We start from the raw sequence: 9,919 nt of genomic DNA, 5'->3' as shown, positions 1-9,919 counted from the left end.
ACTAGATGACCCTGCTTAGCTACCGGGGTGGATCAGTGTGCGTGCGCACACACGCATTCATTGGAGACCTGGAAATTGCCTCACCCACCTCCCTAGTCTCTGGCACAAGAACTTCATGCTCTCACCGATCCACAATTCAAGCACCCCTTTTTTGTCTCAGTTCTCTGTCCACTCCCTGCCTCTACCCTGTCCATGTCCAAGCTGTCCACCAGCCAGCCAGCACCTCCCTCCAGAGTTTTATCTCAGACAGGGTTGTGTTTCAAAACCCCACATGTCATAGACCTCTGAGGTTTGGATCAGCTCCAACTCTCTGGGGGAGGGTCTTGCTGAGCAATGGCCAGGTGCCAACTTTCCCCAGAAAACATTTGTGCAAATGCACAGCAGCAGAGGTTCAGAGATTATGGTAAACTACAACACACAGCTGGCACCAGTTTTCACCCCACTCTGACATCTTTGTCCCACCACCAGCAAATGTGGCTGCTCTCCAGAGTCCACCAGGACTCTTGCCTGTGGGAAGACCATATGGCTTCTACCAAATGCAGTCCAAGCAGGGGAACTGCTTCTCCCCGTGTAGCACATGAACCCTTCAGATGGCACTGCCTGCTCCTGGGGATTTGTCCTACTTCCTCACCAGATCCCTGCCAGGCACTGAGCTCCAAACTTTGCACTCTGCACTCCACTGTTTATAGAATCCTGGTGGTACTGAAACCATCTCCTTTCTCCCCATCAATGGTTTTGGGTAACAAATTTCTCGTTCAGTCCCCAGCAAGTGTTTTCACTCTTTCTTGCTCTTTCTCTCCAGCTACTCTTGAGGGGAATGATTTTCTTGCACAATCCTGATGCACCGCACTCTCCCCCTTTCTCTCACTCTGTCCTCTCTCCGCAAAAATGGCTCCCTGCCCTCCATGGCTTTTCTCTCCCTGAGTTCACATCTCTGCACAGAGTACCTGCCATGTTCTGTGGCACAAGTTATGCAGATTGTTGTGTTAATCCTCAGATCAATTTCTTAGGTGTTCAAAATAGTCTGATGCTGATCTAGTTGCATTTCAGGGATGAGACAAGCTCAGGGTCTCCATGCTGTTCTGCCGTCTTAACTCCTTCCCCCTCTGCCTCAGAATGTATTTTAATTGAAAATCTACTTCTAAGAATTTGGATTATCATAAATATATAATTCTATAACAATGCTTTTTGTGACTTTTAAATAATTTTAAAATAAGAAAACTATCAGTTTTAAAGGTTTATATAAATATACAGTTAGCTATTATAAAGCCCTCTCAATAATAGAGAAATTATCCTTAAATTTTAAATTTAGAATTATTTTTAAATTTGATGGAATAATCAAAAAGATATAAAACACTCCAAATGATGTATATTCATAAATTCTTAAAAGTATGTCATATTTTTAAGGAAAAATGCAAGTTATATAACATGTTAAATATATTTTTATATTTATAATACTAAAATACATGAAATTCATTATATATTTACATTGTATATAACTTATAAATACGTTGGATTACTTAGATGTTCTATTTACATATAGTCATATGGTTGATTGGTTTTCTCCTTAAAGAAAGGCAATTATATTTTTTGAACTTATAAAGCAGAGTTATATTACAAAAAAATTATTGAAAACATATTCAAGAATATTAACAGTACACTACCTTATAATTATTTATGTTTCCTTATTTGATTACCTGTATTTTTACTTTTTAAGTAAATAAAAATAGTAAGGAAGAAAATGGTCTTTTATGATCATTTAGCTGCTATAAATGATGAAAACAAAATTTTAAAAAGTCCTTCTGGTCAGTTTTAGGTTATAACTCTAGGTCTGTATATCCATTTTTATAAAGTACCTGTGTTTGTTGTGGACAAGTTTCATTATTTTGTAGCAACTAAGCTTTTTGGATGTCCTGAGATGACAACGTATGATACAATGTACAGCTAGCGAATTAACCAATTTATGTTTCTTTTTGTTATAATTAATAGGAGGGAAGCATCTTGGGCAAGGAAGTATTAAGCTGTCTCTGAGTAACCTACATTAGGACTTGCTCATTAGGCTGGCAGTAGAGGGCAGAAAGAAGTGTAGTGGGAGAGATGTGTGCAGATGTGTTCATATTTACATTTTAATGATAACCGTTAATGTGTGTGCATCTCTTTGGCTGTATTATAGGAATACAGTAAGTGATTCAATGGAAACATACCTCCTTGCTAATATCTGAATAGTATAATAATGAATTCTTTTAGAAGCATCATACCTGTGTACTCTTGTTACTTTATGTCTCTTTTTTTTTTTTTTAATTTATTTTTGGGACAGAGAGAGACAGAGCATGAACGGGGGAGGGGCAGAGAGAGAGGGAGACACAGAATCGGAAACAGGCTCCAGGCTCCGAGCCATCAGCCCAGAGCCTGACGTGGGGCTCGAACTCACGGACCGCGAGATCGTGACCTGGCTGAAGTCGGACGCTTAACCGACTGCGCCACCCAGGCGCCCCTTTATGTCTCATTTTTAATTGAACATTAAGGAATGCAGTATTTTAACTGTGCCAAATCTTTATCTAGAGGCCTGTTGCCATTTTTGTCCATTATGAAATTTTTGTCCCCAAGAAAGGTAGGATTACATTTTTTTTCTTTCAGATGGAGTTGGTGTAGTGTATTCTTAGTTATCAAAATACTCATAGTTTTTGGAACTTTGAAATGGCAGATATTCATGGTGTGTAAAAAGGCATGATACATAACTGTATAGACTTAATTACATTAAAATTACATTAGTTGTGTAGGTACACACATGGGACCTAGAAGTCGAACTGTAAAATGCTTATGATTATGGATGACTGTTTTTTGCTTCTTGTGTTTTTCAGTTTCCTTTTATGCACATGTGAACTTTTAAAAATATTTTTAAAAACCTAAAATAATTTTAATTAAAAAATATAAAAAGTCTGTCTGGCTTCTTATCAGCTGATTGTCACTGTTTAGTATTAGACTGTCTGATGTTACTGTTGAGCCTTCATTTCCCTAAGGAACCATCCCCAACATTGCATCTTTCAGGATTCTTGTTCAAACACCTTACACAAGGGATTCATTAGTGATTTTTTAAATCTGAAACACCAAGAAACCTTTTGTTTATATACTTAGTTTCTGTTTTGTCAGCAGTGCCCTTTCCCCCCCCACCCCAAAAAAGGCAACCTTATTGGTATAAAATTAGAGTGCTGAGAATTCTAACTCTTCAAAGCAAATAGAGTTCCTCATAGTCTGGAAGCTCCTGAATAGTATTTTAGTTTCAAGTGGGAAAGAACTAGAAGATATTTCCTACATTAGAAATGAAAAGTTCTAAGTGAGCAAATATTTGCAATGAGAGAAGAAAAAAATTCAGAGATGTATGTATGGCGCCATCTCAGAGCACCAGTGAATATGACAGGCCACGAGTAAGAGTGGCCAGAAACCCAGAGACAACCCATTGTTAACATTTTCTTCTTCGTCTTTTTAACCATCAGGGCTATCTGTCAACTGGAACTATTACCGGCACACAGAAAAGTAAGTATAATGTTTGTGATTTCACTTATTGTTTCCTTTGAGAGATTTAGATGACAATTTCTTTGGAGTAACAGATGGGATCTATTTTTACCAATGTTGTGATGAAAGGACTATTTAAATAAATGTAAGATGAATCATAGGATCTTTACTGATTGAAATGTTTTCGTCAAGGCTGCATGATAGTTGTGTAGATAGCTCACCAAATATTATAATTTTATTAGATATACACGTAGATGATATAGACTAGGTATAGATATTTAATGACATATTACCTGACACTGATTTATTTAGTGACCCATGAACTCTTTCAGATTGAAGAAAAAAATCCCTGAAAGTCAATAAAACAAATATAACTCAACCAGTCACCATTCAGGGTCAGTTAATTTCCCAAACATTGCCTCTCAAGAAATTTGAAAATAAAAAAGAAGAAATGAAAAGGAGACAAAAGATTTGTTGGATATTGCCCAGACTACTCAGGGCTGAGAATATTACTATAAGATGCTTTAGGAACATCTAGGTTGAGGATAGGACAATGGAGAGAATTCAGGGGCTTGTAGAACTAATGCTTTCAAATATATCACACTAAGTGGCTGGTGAGTGTGACAGCTCAGCAGAAAACTATGGCCTAACGTCAGTCTTCCCTAACAGGAGAGCAGTTTTAGCTGCAGGAAGTGGACACAGAGTGGGGGTTGGCAGAGCCAATAGCAATAGAAAGGCAATGTTTTAAATGAACCAATTAAAATCATTCACATAACAAACTAAATGGGATCTCCAGGGGAAATTTTCTTTAAAATGATCAATTTAAGAAAGCTGTAACCCCTGGAGATACTTATTCAAGACTAAAATTATTGACTAGCTGCTATTATAAATAATTGGTGGGGAAAAAAATGGTGATCACTTAGGATCTATTATGGAGCAGCTATGGTCCAAAACCCAGATTTACAAAGCCCTTTTTGGCAGTATCTTACATAAAGATGAATTGATAAGCTATAATTGGCATCAACAAAGAGAAAATTCTCTAGGGAAAACTTTTTTGTTAAGATTTTATTTTTAAGCTATCTCCACACCCCACATGGGGTTTGAACTCACAACCCCAAGATCAAGAGTCACATGCTCTACTGATTCAGCCAGACAGGCACCCCTCTATGAAAACTTTATCTGCAGAAGGCAGAGAGAAAATTTTGTTTTGCTTTGTTTTATGTGATAATTTAATCATAGGCTGAATAGGTAAACATTACATGGGTGATTTCAGAGCCACTAACAATTCCCACACCAAAGTGCCAGTATCCTTTAACTTTTTTTTTTTTTTAATGGAAAGCAATAGTGATTTTCATGTGAGCAAAAAATATTCATGTAGTGGCTTTGAGGTGTAATATTGATAAAAAAAATATGGATGTCACTTTGGTAACATTCAGAAGTGTTTAAAAAATAAGCACATCTTGGGGCGCCTGGGTGGCTCAGTCGGTTGAACACCCGACTTCGGCTCAGGTCATGATCTCATGGTGTGTGAGTTCGAGCCCCGCATCGGGCTCTGTGCTGACAGCTCGGAGCCTGGAGCCTGCTTCAGATTCTGTGTCTCCCTCTCTCTCTGCCCCTCCCCTGCTCATGCTCTGTCTCTGTCTCAAAAATAAATAGAAACATTAAAAAAAAATTAAAAAAAAAAATAAGCACATCCTTGTCCTAGAAATGTCACTGATATTATGACAAATGTGAGATTTTTCTACAAGGATGCTATTGAAAACTGTTACAATTTTTTAGAAGCAAAAAACTAAGGGGAAATCTAAAAACTAATGAGTCATGGTTTAAAAATGAGGTGTATTGCCATATTAAAAATGGAGAATTCTTAGGGGAAAAAAAAACAAAATCTTGACATCAGAGATGAGTTTTAAAATATGATAGACACAAACACCTGATGTTAAATAGATGCGTATCTCTAATTATTGAGATGGAAACAGGTGCACAAAATGTTTCAGGATAATAGCATATGAGACAAGTGGTTTATTCAATCATATGTCATGCATTTACTAATCCATTAGTATATAGTATTTCTGGGTAAAATCACAGAGAATAAAGCTGGGGAAAATATACTCCCAAATAACTGGATTAGTTATTTCTACCCTATGATACTTTATAATTTTTTTCTTTTGGCTTATCAGATTAAGCTTTTCAATAATATACATTGTTTCTATAACAAAATCATAATAAGAAAAAGAATGTCTTGTAATTTTACAAATACTTTACATGATAGAAAGAATAATCTAGACTTTTATCTTAAAATACGGTACTATTCCCACCAACAGTGCAAAAGGGTTCCCGTTTCTCCAAATCCTCGCCAGCATCTATAGTTTCCTGATGTGTTCATTTCAGCCACACTGACCGGCGTGTGGTGGGGGAGAGATGAAAGTGGGTGATGGGCATTGAGGAGGCACTTGTCGGCATGAGCACTGGGTGTTGTATGGAAGCCAATCTGACAACATTTTTTTTTTTAATTTTTTTTTCAACGTTTTTTATTTATTTTTGGGACAGAGAGAGACAGAGCACGAACGGGGGAGGGGCAGAGAGAGAGTGAGACACAGAATCGGAAACAGGCTCCAGGCTCCGAGCTGTCAGCACAGAGCCCGACGCGGGGCTCGAACTACGGACCGCGAGATCGTGACCTGGCTGAAGTCGGCCGCTTAACCGACTGCGCCACCCAGGCGCCCCACAACATATTTTTTTAAAAAGTGGGGGTGCCTTGGTGGCTCAGTCACTTGAGCATCTGACTTCAGCTCAGGTCATGATCCCACAGATCATGAGTTAGAGCGGGCTCTGTGCTGACAGCTAAGAGCCTGGAGCCTGCTTCCAATTCTGTGTATGTCTCTCTCTGCCCCTACCCTGCTCACACTCTATCTCTCAAAAATAAATAAACATTAAAAAATTAAATAAAAAAAAAGAAAAAGAAAATGACCTGCAGTTTCATTAGCCAATGAAATCACTTTTTAGGGACCATTTAGGTAAATTTTAATGCAATATTTTAAAAAACAAAGTTAATGTTATAGGTGTGTGTGTGTGTGTGTGTGTGTGTGTGTGTGTGTGTGTGTGTGTGTGTATATATAGAGAGAGAGAGAGTACTATTTTTGGCCTAGCAATTTGTGTCTGCTATTTCCATTACACCCTCTTGTCTCTGAAAGCTTTTTTCCAATATTGTTTCCTGTGAAACACAGAAAGATTTCTTCATGTCTTTGGTACCTGGGTCTCCAAAAACATATAAATAAAATCATTTTATTAATTTGCATATTTAGCAAATAAACCAAATGTTAAATTTGATACTGTAAGAATATCAGTATTTACAAATCAAGAAAATTTATGATGTTTATAAGGCCTTTGAAACAGACTTTCTTTTTGTTATTTGCTTTTGTTTGTTTTTTAATATGAAATTTATTTCAAATTGGTTTCCATACAACACCCAGTGCTCATCCCAACAGGTGCCCTCCAGAATGCCCATCACCCACCCTCCCCTCCTTCCCACCCCCCATCAACCCTCAATTTATTCTTTTTTTTTTTTTTAATTTTTTTTTCAATGTTTTTTTAATTTATTTTTGGGACAGAGAGAGACATAGCATGAACGGGGGAGGGGCAGAGAGAGAGGGAGACACAGAATCGGAAACAGGCTCCAGGCTCCGAGCCATCAGCCCAGAGCCTGACGCGGGGCTCGAACTCACGGACCGCGAGATCGTGACCTGGCTGAAGTCGGACGCTCAACCGACTGCGCCACCCAGGCGCCCAACCCTCAATTTATTCTCAGTTTTTAAGAGTCTCTTATGGTTTGGCTCTCTCCCTAACTTTTTTTTTCCCTTCCCCTCTCCCATGGTCTTCTATTAAGTTTCTCAGGATCCACATAAAAGTGAAAACATATGGTATCTGTCTTTCTCTGTATGACTTATTTCACTTAGCATAACACTCTCCAGTTCCATCCATATTGCCACAAAAGGCCATATTTCATTCTTTCTCATTGCCAAGTAGTATTACATTGTGTATATAAACCACAATTTCTTTATCCATTCGTCAGTTGATGGACATTTAGGCTCTTTCCATAACTTGGCTATTGTTGAAAGTGCTGCTATAAACATTGGGGTACAAGTGCCCCTATGCATCAGCCCTCCTGTATCCCTTGGGTAAATTCCTAGCAGTACTATGGCTAGGTCCTAGGGTAGATCTATTTTTATTTTTTGAGGAACCTCCACACTATTTTCCAGAGTGGCTACACCAGTTTGCATTCCCACCAACAATGCAAGAGGGTTCCCGTTTCTCCACATCCTCGCCAGCATCTATAGTCTCCTGATTTGTTCATTTTAGCTACTCGGACTGGAGTGAGGTGGTATCTCAGTGTGGTTTTGATTTCTATTTCCCTGATGAGGAGTGACGTTGAGCATCTTTTCATGTGCCTGTTGGCCGTCTGGATGTCTTCTTTAGAGAAGTGACTATTCATGTTTTCTGCCCATTTTTTCACTGGATTATTTGTTTTTCGGGTGTGGAGTTTGGTGAGCTCTTTATAGGTTTTGGATACTAGCCCTTTGAAACAGACTTTCTTTTAAATGATGGACAGTCTAAGAAAATATTTATCCACTTATAATTGTACATAATCAACCAAAGGAAAACTTTTGCAATTATGGAAGAAAAGTAACTCAGAAAGAGGTGGGAAATTATTACTATGCTCTTCAGTACCACACTCAATATTCAACATTTGAAGTAAATTATGTACTAAAATAATTTCTGTATCTAGTATATACTGTCACTGAAAATTAGAAACGAAGGAGGGAGCCTGGAAATTGGTATTCCTTTTCAACACACACACACACACACACACACACACACACACACACACAAAAGAGAAACAAAATTAGCTTTAGTTACAGTGGTTAAACAGAAACCTCACTTTAAAAGTAGATCTAGAAAGTCTTTTTAATGATAATGTGCTATCATTTTTCAGCTATCATTAATGCAGCTTAATTTTACCAACTTTCAAAACTTCCAGCAAAAACATAAAACTGATTATGAAGTTTAGAGTCAGCTAGTGAATAGAGAAGCTTTTGGGGTATAAATGCAAGTGTTGTTACAGTACTTTTATGAGTCAATTCTAATAGTATAAACAAATTAAATCTAAGACATAGGTTAAGAATGTAAAGATACAGGGGCACCTGGGTGGCTCAGTTGGTTAAGTAAGCATCTGACTCTTGACTTCAGCTTGGGTCATAATCTCATGGTTCATGAGTTCAACCCCTGCATGGGGCTCTGAGCTGACAGCACTGAGCCTGCTTGGGATTCAGTCTCCCTCTCTCTGCCCTTCCCATGCTTGCTCTCTTTCTCAACATAGACATAAATAAAAATAAAGAATGTGAAAATACAAAGAGAAAAAAAGTGAAAGAACCCACATTTTTACCTTACAATATAGTTAAAAATCTATAAAGATCTCTTCCCCGTAACTACAAAAAAGTATGCAATTGAAGAATTATGTCAAACTATGTAGACAATATTTATTAGAAATTTAAAGAAGAAATGTCAAGGGAAAGTTTATTTATCTTTATTAATCATTGCTTACCATGTCTGGACTTTTTAAAGTAATGTTTTGTTGAATTGTAATTCATATGCAGTAAAATGCAAGTATCTTAAGTGTTCTATAAGATTTGAGTATTGGGGCACCTGGTGGCTCAATCGGTTAAGTGTCCAACTCCTGATTTCAGCTCAGGTCATGATCTCATGGTTTGTGAGTTCAAGCTCTGCACTGGACTCTGCACTGACAGTGTGGAGCCTGTTTGGGATATTCATATTCATTCTCTCTCTCTCTCTCTCTCTCTCTCTCCCTCCCTCCCTCCCGCCCCCCCCCCGTCTCTGCCCCTCCCCTGTTCATACTCTCTTTCCCAAAATAAATAGAACTTTTTAAAAAATTAACAAAACAAAAAATTGAGTATTGTAAACACTGAAGCAACCCACCATTCATTCAAAGAAACATGTAGACTTCTACCACAATGGAAGGTTCCCTAATGCCACCTGTTCCAACAACTGTTTCCCATATGCCCACAAGAGGCATGTGGGAACATGGTAATGACTGTCATCCATAGATATTTTGCCTGTTCATGAACTTCATACAAATAAAATCATATGACATTTTTCTGAGTCTTACTGTTTTTACTTAGCATAACAGTATTAAGACATCATTTTTTAAATGTTTATTTATAATGAGAAAGAGTGTGGGGGTGGGGGGGGAGTGGGGGAGGAGCAGAGAGAGAGAGAGAGAGAGAGAGAGAGAGAGAATCCCAAGCAGGCTCCACAGCATCATCACAAGAGCCCTACATGGGCCTCAGTCCCACAAACCATGAGACCATGACCTGAGCCAAAATCAAGATTT

The sequence above is a fragment of the Neofelis nebulosa genome, chromosome 8, assembly GCF_028018385.1.
Source record: "Neofelis nebulosa isolate mNeoNeb1 chromosome 8, mNeoNeb1.pri, whole genome shotgun sequence".
Classification (NCBI taxonomy): Eukaryota; Metazoa; Chordata; class Mammalia; order Carnivora; family Felidae; genus Neofelis; species Neofelis nebulosa.
Note: the sequence above shows the minus strand (reverse complement) of the source record.